At 45.5% G+C, this 14,236-nt stretch overlaps 1 protein-coding gene across 2 annotated transcripts in view; it reads left to right on the top strand.

The window, feature by feature from the left end:
* MKS1 (MKS transition zone complex subunit 1) overlaps positions 1 to 14,236 on the top strand; it is a 226,412-nt gene that overhangs the window by 165,100 nt on the left and 47,076 nt on the right. The window lies entirely within an intron of this gene.

Raw genomic sequence — 14,236 nt, 5'->3', positions numbered from 1 at the left:
GTTGTTCATTAGGATACTGTTGAGAGGCAGAGGCCAGGGGCACGGACTCTGAAAATTGAAGGCAGGTAGGAGGGTGCAAAGGCAACAATTTAACCACACTGAGCAGGCAGGAAGGGCCGTGGAAGCACAACAGACTATGGAGGGCAGTGGAAAGGGGGGCAGGGGCAACAAACCAACAATACAGGACTTGCAAGAGAGGCTGTTGGAGGGAAGATCTATTACGGGTCAAGGAAGCTAGGGGCGGTCCCCAGAGCCCCGGGAGCCACCACAGAACTGAGCAGGAGAGTGAGTCAGGGACAAAAGGGGCACCTTAATTTGAGCCGGGGTGCCTAGGAACGCTTGCTCCAAAAATGAAGAAAACAGACATATGAGACATGGAATTGGAGGCAGAATACAATGGCAGTTTAATGAGAAGATGCAACTTCAAAGAAACCGCAGAATAGAGACATAAAGTACAAAATACAGAATCCAGATAATCATACAGCTGTCATGATATTCTCTGTATCTCAATTAATGGACTGACAGAGAGAGAGAGAAAACACATCTATAAATGCATCATGAGAAACAAGTTACACCAAGGAAAATGTTACCTAGGGACACTCACATTTACTCTTAGAGCAAGCATTCCTGCAATTAAAATACAACATCTTTTAAATGCAAAAGTAAAGAGAACAATGGTTAAACATAACATGACATTTCATATAGGTAAAATAGAATAAGATACTTCAAGCAAAGCAGAGCAAGACATTTTAAGCAAAGGAAGACAAGAGCTCCCAGTTCTTGGGGAAAACCTGCACAGCCTGTTAACCTACATACAGACGGCGAGGTTGTCCATCGATATCTGTGGGTGCTCCCTTTTTATATCATTTTGTGGGCTCCTTTGCACGCTACATCTACCTACGTATGCTACCCAAAAGCTTCGTCTGCAGATTTTACCAGACATTTCGTCATTTACCCACTTAATGCTGACAATGGACTGGGTGAAAAGGTCAGTCTCTCAGGCCAATCGCTTATCGTAAGTTCCATAGAGCAAGCAGAAAATAATGGGTATTGTACAGGAATTCAATATATTCATGTATAAAATCTCCTCAGTTCTCCTAACTTGACGCTCTGCGGTTGCCACTTCCTTAAAAGCGGGAAACCTGCCCAGGAAGCAAGTACCAGTCCAGGATGCAGCCTACTGTATGTCGACAGCTTCAGGGGGATGTTGAACTTTGATACCGAGCACGGAGCACTCTGGTAGGGTGGGGGCTACTAGTTTGGAGCAGAAGGCCTCGCAGACCTGCCTTCAGACTGCTATACACTAAAATTGCAGAGCTATGGTCAATTTAACAAAGAGGCCTACATATTGAACAGAAGGGCCTACACAGGGGTTTTATGCTGGCTGAGTGGTAAGGATGTCTCAGGATAATTATATAGCAACACAGGACCCGCTGGTCAATTTAATACGGCCTACAAATGCGGCTGGCAGGGCAAGGACAAGGGTCTCATACTTCAGGTGTGGACAGAACGGGCCAGGGGCCCCCTGTGATACAAAATCTACCCTCCTTCAAGGCTGTGGCAATGTAATAGACCATTGTGGGCAGAAGGAAGAGGCAATGGTAGTACAACCATACATGCCAACAGACCCGATTCAGCCAGGAAACGTCCAATGTTTTTAAGCTCAAATGGGCTTTATTTGATCTGTCTCCTGTCTACAATATCCTCTTTTTCAATGTAACTCAAAGGGGAAAATCAATACCCCAGTTTTTTTTCAAAATCTCCCTCTTACCAAGTTCAAAATGTTCGCAAGTATGGTACATTGGATCATGGAAGGAAATGGGATAGGGACATGGACTTGGATAACAGAGGACAGGAGAGACATGGAGAGGTGCACCAAACTGACCCTGCAGGGCAGGCATCAGGGTTTGCAGCAGCACAATACACCACACAGGGCATGCAGGACGGGAGTGCAGCACAACAATCCATAGAAAGAAAGAGGGAGGGGACAGGACCATGCACATGGACAACAGAGAACAGAGGGGCAAGAGGCAATGGTAGCTAGCTGACCATAATGGACAGACAGGAGAGAAGGCTGCAGCATAACAGACCATAAAGGGCAGGAGGGACGGATCAGGGGCATTACAATGGAACAGACAAGCCAGGAGGGAGGGAGTAGGGGTCTGCACATGTAAACAGAGGGCTGGGGGCAAGGGGGCAGGGCAGGAGCAGCAAGATAGCCATGGAGGTCAGGCAGGATGGGCACTAGAAGCAAGACACAACATGAAGAGCAACAGTGAGACTGTGATGGCATACACACAGACCATGGAGGGAAGGTGGGAGGGGGTCAGGGGCAGCTAACTGACCACACAGGGAAGGTGGGAGGGGCCATGGCAGCACAGAAGACCATGCATGGCAAGTGGGAGGGTTAGTGGCAGCACAATGGCTATGATGGGCAAGAAGGAGGGTGCAGGGGCATGCACAAAGGACGATGGAGGATAGAAGGGAGGGTCAGGACCTGTGCACAGACAAGAAAGTTCAGGGGAAGGGGCCTCACAACAGACCACACGGGGCAGGCAGGAGGAGCAGTTGCAGCACAACAGACCAGGGAGGGCAGAAGGGTGTGGCAGTACAATGGACCATGTAGGACAGGAGCAAGAGGATAGAGGCATGGCATGTGGACAGGCAGGGTGGAGGTGGCAGGGACAGGTTACAGTCATCTGACAATGCTAGGCAGGTGGGAGGGGAGTGGCAGCTCAACAGAGCACTCAGAGTAGATAGGAGTGGCAGGTCCATGGGACATGGTGGGCAAAAAGGATGGAGCAGGGGCATGCACAAAGACATCGGAGGGCAGGGGGAAGGAGAATAGGGGCAGCAAGCTAAGCACAGAGTTTAAGCAGGAGGTCAATGATGGGGCATAGAATTGGGCAATGGAGGGCAGGAGGAGTGGACTGGTACATCATACTAAATTGAGGGCAGTGGCAGCACATCAGACCATGCATGGCAGGAGGGAGGAGGCTAGTCCATGGATTCACACAACAGAGGATAGGGAGGAGGGGGATGGGGCAGCAAGCTAACTGTTCAGAGAAGGCGGGTATTAGAAACTTTATTGTTTTTAAAACATTTTGTCTGTGCAAACTACTTAAAATATGAACAAGTATGCAGCATAATCTCACTTTTATTCAGGAAGAAGAAGACGTTAGTGACTGTGACTCCGGGCTCACTTGGCAAAAACACCCCCTGACCCTCCACCCCCTATCGCAAAATGTAATGCCCGTGAAAAGGGTAGGTGAACACAGTGTTATATAGAACATAGTCCTGAGAGCACGATTGAAAATGAAAACTAGATATAGTGTATGGTATAAACTATGCACCAAAAAGTGTGATATAAGATGAACCAGGCGTGAAATATAATATGCAATACATTGTGCGCAATGACAGATTCATTGGAGAGCGCGAGATAGCACAGGCACTAGCGCGTGCTATGCGATATGCGCCTTGGAGTGTAATATGCACAGGGCAGTGTTGTGTAACCTAACTAGTCTCTAAAGTTGTAAAATATGTGCTGGGGAGTGTAACGTTGCATATGCACTGTGACAAAGATATGGATCCCAAATTGTAATATGTATGGCATAGCACTGTGCGTTATAACATAGGCATCGAGGAAGGCACGTTAGATGGGGCAATATAACCCGTGCGAAGACAAGTGTGGCATGACATTTTCACGGGGTGGTGTTCCAGTGCACATGGGCTAGAGAGTGTCATAGCATATGCACTAGCTAGTGGAATACAATACAGAGGTGTGTGGCACTCGGCAGGCAATGGTGGGTGTAACACAGCATTGGGCTCTGTCAGGAGCGCGCTGTGACTCGCAAGTGATGTTCGTCCCCTTTCCAGAGAGTAAAATAAAAAGTATTACACATCCGGCAGTGGATGTGTGTTTTATTAACTGTGAGGGGGGTTTCTTGCATAGTTTTGGTCGAATTTTTGTCGAATCCCCTTTGAATGGCTTGGTGTGCATGTGTATTAAATGTGCCCATCAATAGCTACCCATGTTTGTATAAATAAACGACAAGGGTGTCTACCGGGATTAGGCACGGTAGAGCATCTGACATGTCAGAGCTTCACTAGTGGTGTAAATACATTCCACGTGGATTAATTGCATGCATAGTCGCCTTTTAATGAATATCACGCAAATCGTCATGGTGATAGGTACGTACGGTTTGTCCAGCATGTCCTAGGTGTGTCTATAAATATATATTTTTAAAAAATAATAAAAAACAGTGGCCGGCCCTGGGGATTGGGGTCAAAAAAATATAATTAGGAGACAGGCCCTGGGGGATGGGGTCATCAGGGCCAATAAATTAGAATAAGAAGGGGAACCACACAGCCCCCCTTCTTAAAAAAATAAAATAAATAAAAGACTGGCATCTTGCCGGAGGCCATGCCCCCTCCATGCAGCACTCTGCAAACGCGCCCCCAACAGGCATCTCCAGTATGCGCCAGGGAGCTGCGCTGCAGACAGGTGTTCTGAGGCCAAGCCCCTTTTTACACCTCTCTGCAACGCAGCTCTGTGGCACTTACTGGAGGTACCTAGTGGTCTAGTGTGACCCTAGGGACCCTTAGGATTCAAGGGGACTTAATCTCTCAACTTAGCACAGCCACAGGGCGCGTTTACACAGTGGTGAAGGGAGGCGACGGGGCCTGAGGTGACGTGTGCAAACACGCACCATGGCACGTTTTAAATTGGGGATATAATTTCCCTTCAATACTGAGGGCCCCTGGGGGCTAACTAGCCCACCAAGTGCTTCCAGTAAGCGCCACTGAGCTGCATTGCAGAGAGGTGGTCCAGGCCGTGCCACTTTTTACACCTCTCTGCAACGCAGCTCTGTGGCACTTACTGGAGGTACCTAGTGGGCTAGTTGGACCCTAGGGACCCTCAGGACTCAAATGAACTTAATCTCCCAACTAAAAACGGACACAGGGCGTGTTTACACAATGGTGAAAGGAGGGGACGGGGCCTGAGTTAACGTGTGCAAAAACGCCCTGTGGCCTGTTTTAAGAGGTAGTTTTAATCCCCATGCCCTATTATATACTAGGGGCTTATAGAGGAGGTAAGGCTAATCACAGGGGGACCCCAACGCATAATGTTCCCTAGTGTATGTAGGTGTTTTCACTGTATTCTAAGTGTCTTTTAACATAGCACTGGCTCTAGGACTGGTTAGTCAGACTCAGTTACCACCAGTATCCGTCTGAAAAAGTTGAGGGTACAGGATGATTTTGCAACAAGGCTTCTTTCTGCTCTTCTTTTTGTTCTTTCTGCACGTTATCCTTCTTCCTGCACTTATCTTCGTATTTGAGGACTTCTGTTGCTTCTTTCTGCACTTCTTTTGTTTCTTTCTGTGCATGTTTTCTTCTTTCTTCACATGTCCTATCTCTGTAGGCATAGTTAGAAATTAGCATTTAAAAAACCTTTGAAATTAACAGAAAAAACCATAGGTTTCAGGCACGTTATAGTTAGGAATTAGCATTTAAAAAACCTCAGAAATTCACTGAAAAAACCATAGGTTTCAGGGGTGTTATAGTTAGCTGGACTTTTCACTTGTACAAAACCATTGAAATTGCCCCGTTATAGTTAATTCAGCTAACTATAACTCGCGCGCCCGCAATGCACTGCTGATGACGTCACATATTACATCACTCATGACATGGTCAGTGACATCACTCATGACATCACTGATGACATCTCAAATGACATCACTGATGACATCACTGATGACATCATCCTTGTGATAGAGTGGCAGACCTCCTCTCACCCTAATATAACCTTTGATACACACATTCAAAAATAGAGACTAAAATTTTCAAAACAATGGACATACCAATACCAGTTACAACAACCTCTTCAGTAATTCTAAGATCCACATACACATCCACTCATTCACCAACAGTCCAATACAGTCACTCATACATGTACTCACTCAGCATATGTACTCATACACCTATACATCCTGTTACACAATGCCACTCATCCATAGAGTTACTCACACACATAGTCACTCATGCTAATAAAGAATCAAACATACATTTACTTGCATATACAGTTATACACACACCACCACACTTACTTCTACAGAAACTTACACATACTTAGTCTTTTAAACAATCACTTATAGAAACACATACTTATTCATACAGGAACTCTTTCAATCTCTCACTCTCACATATACTCACATATATACACCAATAGTCACATATACTAGTTTAAAACATATGTAGTTACTCATAAAGACACTATTGAGACAGTCATTCACTCACTAACACACCCATACACACACTCATCCACCCATACAGTCCTGCACACATACTGTGTTCAACACATACAAACAGTGAGTCACTCATTCATGCACCTATGCACTACGTAATACCCCCCACCGAACCATGCAGACACTCAGACTGATACTCAAAAAACCAACTAATAACCTATATAGACACCCATGTAGCTACTCACCAACCCATGCAGCCACTTATACACAAAGTGAGAGACTGATACAGATATTTACATATTTAAACATTACTCACTAAGCCATGTATTCACTATGATACACTTAATCAGTCAGTTACACAATCAATTTTTCAAAAACAAATCATCCATTTAGACACTTATATACCCATTTATTCTTCCATCGACCTTGAGATATACATATATAAAACATATTTAATTTTCAGAATAACACACATTCACTGGATGATGTCATCAGTGATGTCATCAGTGATGTCATTTGAGATGTCATCAGTGATGTCATGAGTGATGTCACTGACCATGTCATGAGTGATGTAATATGTGACGTCATCAGCAGTGCATTGCGGGCGCGCGAGTTATAGTTAGCTGAACTAACTATAACGGGGCAATTTCAATGGTTTTGTACAAGTGAAAAGTCCAGCTAACTATAACACCCCTGAAACCTATGGTTTTTTCAGTGAATATATATATATATATATATATATATTCACATATACACACAATCCTTCTATCAAGAGGGAAAATGGGCCACACTCCCGCAGACTTTCTCTCCTTTTCATTCCATTAACAGGGATACAGGCGAGATGACCTACGCGTTTCTGTATTTCCAAATACCTTGTTCACGATATATATATATATATATATATATATATATATATATATATATATATTCACTGAAAAAACCATAGGTTTCATACATGTTATAGTTAGCTGTACATTTCACTCGTAAAAAACCAATGAAATTCCCCCGTTATAGTTAGTGCAGGCAACTATAACTCACGCGACCGCAATCCTCTGCTGATGCTAATACTGTATTTAGACACTTATTTGCCCCTGTCTTCTTCCATTAAACTTTAGCTATACATATATTACAAATATTTTTTTTTCATAAAGACACATATGTCATCAGCAGAAGATTGCGGTCGCGTGAGTTATAGTTGCCTGCACTAACTATAACGGGGGAATTTCATTGGTTTTTTACGAGTGAAATGTACAGCTAACTATAACATGTATGAAACCTATGGTTTTTTCAGTGAATTTGCAAGGTTTTTTAAATGCTAATTCCTAACTATAACGTGTGTGAAACTTATGGTTTTTTCAGTGAATTTGTACGGTTTTTTAAATGCTAAGTTACTTTACGCCATTCGTGGCGTGCGCGCCCAGTTAACGCAGTTCGTTCCGTGCGCGCACGGTGCGCTTCGCGCATTGCCTTACACTTGCAGTCCCTTACACTTTAGTAGTAACATACACTTTTGTAGTAATTTGGGGCTAGTTGTGTGAAGTTTCACGACCCTCAAACCAGTCGGCAACTTGTTTGTGACCGCAAAAACGTATATCTCTTATGCATCAAAGTATTTTGTTGGGAATAGTCGCAAAATAGCGAAAGAAACCATAGTTTTACAAAATCGTTATTTTGTTACATTTCCTAAAATTGATTTCATATTAAGGAATGAGTAACAATATGCATTAGAGATTCGCTAATAGGGAAGTCAAACACATGATTTTGCACTTGCAGATTACCATGGATTATCAACCTGGAGTTGAAACCAGTGGTAAATGTCTGCAAAATAATAAACATTTCCCAGATTGTCATTTTTTATTTTTGAATATGTTCTAATGTATAATTTTAGAATATCTTTTTATTATTGATAATTATTCTTACAAATATAATTTTTACAAAACATATTTTTACTTATGTGTAGTGTATTTTATAAATGACTAAGTAACATATTTTATTTAGATGATCTATAAATCAGGTTTTTTTCTTTAGTATTGTCACATTTATAATGTTACATTTATTATTCACGTTATAAAAGTCAAATACATTTTACATATTAAACTAAATGCTTACGTTGGTTTCTGCTTTATTTTTATAAATGTAATTGTGTATTATTTTTGTATATACAATGTATACAAATACTTTTTAATAAAACTAGAGTATGTAACAAATATAATATTTTTTAATCATGTTTAATATCAACATAATAACATAAAAACTAGGAGGCCAGAATAGTGTTTAAAATTTTGCAACATATATCAGTACATGACAGACACAGGGTACAGGGCACTACACGGCCGCAGCTGAGAAAGAGAATAATGGCAAGCGGCCAAAGCCGCTTATTTATTTCCTCCAATGGGTAACAGTACACCTCATCCTAAACATTACGGAATTTGGGCAGTATGTCACGTTATACAATTTGATACAACAGCAAACAGTTAGCAGTATTACACAGAAATGCTCACCCGCTATCCACGTTGAAGGAATTTGGAAAGCCAACTTACTTTTATTGGACTGTCTTCCAACACATTACATTGTTTTATTCTGAACGAACAATATTAGTTTATAATTTTTTTTAAATGTTGTTGCATTGTTTAAGACTCCAACCTCACCCGCAGTGTTTTTGTTGGCATGTCCTCTATTTACAGATCTCTTAAATAAAGTCTGATGTCTGCATGAAACTGCTTTTGTCTTGCATATCTTTGTATTCTTTGAGTGTCTTGTTGATCATGTGAATCTTCACTGGAGGCTGCTGGGATAATTCTTGATAGAAATGGAGTGTCTATTGATTGAGTTGTTACCTCATGGCATCTTATCCATATCCCGATCCTTCACTCCTGGTTCTTCTTCACATTGTTGTATATGTTACCAAAAAATAAATAAATATCTATATCTCTCTCTCTCTCTCTCTCTTATTTATATATATGTATACATAATATATATATATGAATTTATAGATGAATTTTGCAAACCTGGCAATGAGCGCATGCCCAATCGGGTGTTTATTTTTAATGGGGAGACAGGCACGGAGCCACTTGGTTAATGAACAGAGACTACCTTGACCAGCATTCCACTGTGCCTATTAGGGCGGGACTTTTTATTCAAATAAACCACATGTTCTTGCATCCCGTTTCCTGTCTCCTTGCCGCCAGTGAACAAGAGCTGAACCTAGCTCGAAACGCGTATGGCAGAAATGTGTACATCGCTGGGCTGCTACTTACCTGTGTATATGGAATACCACGCCGAGTTGTGGCTTTGTCAGTTGGGGACAACATGGTGTTTGATGTTTAGCGGCAGTTCCAGCCGCGACGAAGCCCCACCGCTACACATGCGGGACCTCTCTGCAGGATACTCAGAGGCACTGGAGGGACGGCGTGGCCGACTCAGGCAAGATGAATTTTGCAAACCTGGCAATGAGCGCATGCCCAATCGGGTGTTTATTTTTAATGGGGAGACAGGCACGGAGCCACTTGGTTAATGAACAGAGACTACCTTGACCAGCATTCCACTGTGCCTATTAGGGCGGGACTTTTTATTCAAATAAACCACATGTTCTTGCATCCCGTTTCCTGTCTCCTTGCCGCCAGTGAACAAGAGCTGAACCTAGCTCGAAACGCGTATGGCAGAAATGTGTACATCGCTGGGCTGCTACTTACCTGTGTATATGGAATACCACGCCGAGTTGTGGCTTTGTCAGTTGGGGACAACATGGTGTTTGATGTTTAGCGGCAGTTCCAGCCGCGACGAAGCCCCACCGCTACACATGCGGGACCTCTCTGCAGGATACTCAGAGGCACTGGAGGGACGGCGTGGCCGACTCAGGCAAGATGAATTTTGCAAACCTGGCAATGAGCGCATGCCCAATCGGGTGTTTATTTTTAATGGGGAGACAGGCACGGAGCCACTTGGTTAATGAACAGAGACTACCTTGACCAGCATTCCACTGTGCCTATTAGGGCGGGACTTTTTATTCAAATAAACCACATGTTCTTGCATCCCGTTTCCTGTCTCCTTGCCGCCAGTGAACAAGAGCTGAACCTAGCTCGAAACGCGTATGGCAGAAATGTGTACATCGCTGGGCTGCTACTTACCTGTGTATATGGAATACCACGCCGAGTTGTGGCTTTGTCAGTTGGGGACAACATGGTGTTTGATGTTTAGCGGCAGTTCCAGCCGCGACGAAGCCCCACCGCTACACATGCGGGACCTCTCTGCAGGATACTCAGAGGCACTGGAGGGACGGCGTGGCCGACTCAGGCAAGATGAATTTTGCAAACCTGGCAATGAGCGCATGCCCAATCGGGTGTTTATTTTTAATGGGGAGACAGGCACGGAGCCACTTGGTTAATGAACAGAGACTACCTTGACCAGCATTCCACTGTGCCTATTAGGGCGGGACTTTTTATTCAAATAAACCACATGTTCTTGCATCCCGTTTCCTGTCTCCTTGCCGCCAGTGAACAAGAGCTGAACCTAGCTCGAAACGCGTATGGCAGAAATGTGTACATCGCTGGGCTGCTACTTACCTGTGTATATGGAATACCACGCCGAGTTGTGGCTTTGTCAGTTGGGGACAACATGGTGTTTGATGTTTAGCGGCAGTTCCAGCCGCGACGAAGCCCCACCGCTACACATGCGGGACCTCTCTGCAGGATACTCAGAGGCACTGGAGGGACGGCGTGGCCGACTCAGGCAAGATGAATTTTGCAAACCTGGCAATGAGCGCATGCCCAATCGGGTGTTTATTTTTAATGGGGAGACAGGCACGGAGCCACTTGGTTAATGAACAGAGACTACCTTGACCAGCATTCCACTGTGCCTATTAGGGCGGGACTTTTTATTCAAATAAACCACATGTTCTTGCATCCCGTTTCCTGTCTCCTTGCCGCCAGTGAACAAGAGCTGAACCTAGCTCGAAACGCGTATGGCAGAAATGTGTACATCGCTGGGCTGCTACTTACCTGTGTATATGGAATACCACGCCGAGTTGTGGCTTTGTCAGTTGGGGACAACATGGTGTTTGATGTTTAGCGGCAGTTCCAGCCGCGACGAAGCCCCACCGCTACACATGCGGGACCTCTCTGCAGGATACTCAGAGGCACTGGAGGGACGGCGTGGCCGACTCAGGCAAGATGAATTTTGCAAACCTGGCAATGAGCGCATGCCCAATCGGGTGTTTATTTTTAATGGGGAGACAGGCACGGAGCCACTTGGTTAATGAACAGAGACTACCTTGACCAGCATTCCACTGTGCCTATTAGGGCGGGACTTTTTATTCAAATAAACCACATGTTCTTGCATCCCGTTTCCTGTCTCCTTGCCGCCAGTGAACAAGAGCTGAACCTAGCTCGAAACGCGTATGGCAGAAATGTGTACATCGCTGGGCTGCTACTTACCTGTGTATATGGAATACCACGCCGAGTTGTGGCTTTGTCAGTTGGGGACAACATGGTGTTTGATGTTTAGCGGCAGTTCCAGCCGCGACGAAGCCCCACCGCTACACATGCGGGACCTCTCTGCAGGATACTCAGAGGCACTGGAGGGACGGCGTGGCCGACTCAGGCAAGATGAATTTTGCAAACCTGGCAATGAGCGCATGCCCAATCGGGTGTTTATTTTTAATGGGGAGACAGGCACGGAGCCACTTGGTTAATGAACAGAGACTACCTTGACCAGCATTCCACTGTGCCTATTAGGGCGGGACTTTTTATTCAAATAAACCACATGTTCTTGCATCCCGTTTCCTGTCTCCTTGCCGCCAGTGAACAAGAGCTGAACCTAGCTCGAAACGCGTATGGCAGAAATGTGTACATCGCTGGGCTGCTACTTACCTGTGTATATGGAATACCACGCCGAGTTGTGGCTTTGTCAGTTGGGGACAACATGGTGTTTGATGTTTAGCGGCAGTTCCAGCCGCGACGAAGCCCCACCGCTACACATGCGGGACCTCTCTGCAGGATACTCAGAGGCACTGGAGGGACGGCGTGGCCGACTCAGGCAAGATGAATTTTGCAAACCTGGCAATGAGCGCATGCCCAATCGGGTGTTTATTTTTAATGGGGAGACAGGCACGGAGCCACTTGGTTAATGAACAGAGACTACCTTGACCAGCATTCCACTGTGCCTATCAGGGCGGGACTTTTTATTCAAATAAACCACATGTTCTTGCATCCCGTTTCCTGTCTCCTTGCCGCCAGTGAACAAGAGCTGAACCTAGCTCGAAACGCGTATGGCAGAAATGTGTACATCGCTGGGCTGCTACTTACCTGTGTATATGGAATACCACGCCGAGTTGTGGCTTTGTCAGTTGGGGACAACATGGTGTTTGATGTTTAGCGGCAGTTCCAGCCGCGACGAAGCCCCACCGCTACACATGCGGGACCTCTCTGCAGGATACTCAGAGGCACTGGAGGGACGGCGTGGCCGACTCAGGCAAGATGAATTTTGCAAACCTGGCAATGAGCGCATGCCCAATCGGGTGTTTATTTTTAATGGGGAGACAGGCACGGAGCCACTTGGTTAATGAACAGAGACTACCTTGACCAGCATTCCACTGTGCCTATTAGGGCGGGACTTTTTATTCAAATAAACCACATGTTCTTGCATCCCGTTTCCTGTCTCCTTGCCGCCAGTGAACAAGAGCTGAACCTAGCTCGAAACGCGTATGGCAGAAATGTGTACATCGCTGGGCTGCTACTTACCTGTGTATATGGAATACCACGCCGAGTTGTGGCTTTGTCAGTTGGGGACAACATGGTGTTTGATGTTTAGCGGCAGTTCCAGCCGCGACGAAGCCCCACCGCTACACATGCGGGACCTCTCTGCAGGATACTCAGAGGCACTGGAGGGACGGCGTGGCCGACTCAGGCAAGATGAATTTTGCAAACCTGGCAATGAGCGCATGCCCAATCGGGTGTTTATTTTTAATGGGGAGACAGGCACGGAGCCACTTGGTTAATGAACAGAGACTACCTTGACCAGCATTCCACTGTGCCTATTAGGGCGGGACTTTTTATTCAAATAAACCACATGTTCTTGCATCCCGTTTCCTGTCTCCTTGCCGCCAGTGAACAAGAGCTGAACCTAGCTCGAAACGCGTATGGCAGAAATGTGTACATCGCTGGGCTGCTACTTACCTGTGTATATGGAATACCACGCCGAGTTGTGGCTTTGTCAGTTGGGGACAACATGGTGTTTGATGTTTAGCGGCAGTTCCAGCCGCGACGAAGCCCCACCGCTACACATGCGGGACCTCTCTGCAGGATACTCAGAGGCACTGGAGGGACGGCGTGGCCGACTCAGGCAAGATGAATTTTGCAAACCTGGCAATGAGCGCATGCCCAATCGGGTGTTTATTTTTAATGGGGAGACAGGCACGGAGCCACTTGGTTAATGAACAGAGACTACCTTGACCAGCATTCCACTGTGCCTATTAGGGCGGGACTTTTTATTCAAATAAACCACATGTTCTTGCATCCCGTTTCCTGTCTCCTTGCCGCCAGTGAACAAGAGCTGAACCTAGCTCGAAACGCGTATGGCAGAAATGTGTACATCGCTGGGCTGCTACTTACCTGTGTATATGGAATACCACGCCGAGTTGTGGCTTTGTCAGTTGGGGACAACATGGTGTTTGATGTTTAGCGGCAGTTCCAGCCGCGACGAAGCCCCACCGCTACACATGCGGGACCTCTCTGCAGGATACTCAGAGGCACTGGAGGGACGGCGTGGCCGACTCAGGCAAGATGAATTTTGCAAACCTGGCAATGAGCGCATGCCCAATCGGGTGTTTATTTTTAATGGGGAGACAGGCACGGAGCCACTTGGTTAATGAACAGAGACTACCTTGACCAGCATTCCACTGTGCCTATTAGGGCGGGACTTTTTATTCAAATAAACCACATGTTCTTGCATCCCGTTTCCTGTCTCCTTGCCGCCAGTGAACAAGAGCTGAACCT

The sequence above is a fragment of the Triturus cristatus genome, chromosome 3_2 (genome assembly GCF_964204655.1).
Source record: "Triturus cristatus chromosome 3_2, aTriCri1.1, whole genome shotgun sequence".
NCBI lineage: Eukaryota > Metazoa > Chordata > Amphibia > Caudata > Salamandridae > Triturus > Triturus cristatus.
The sequence above is the reverse complement of the archived record's forward strand: the minus strand, read 5'-3'. Positions and strand labels throughout refer to the sequence as shown.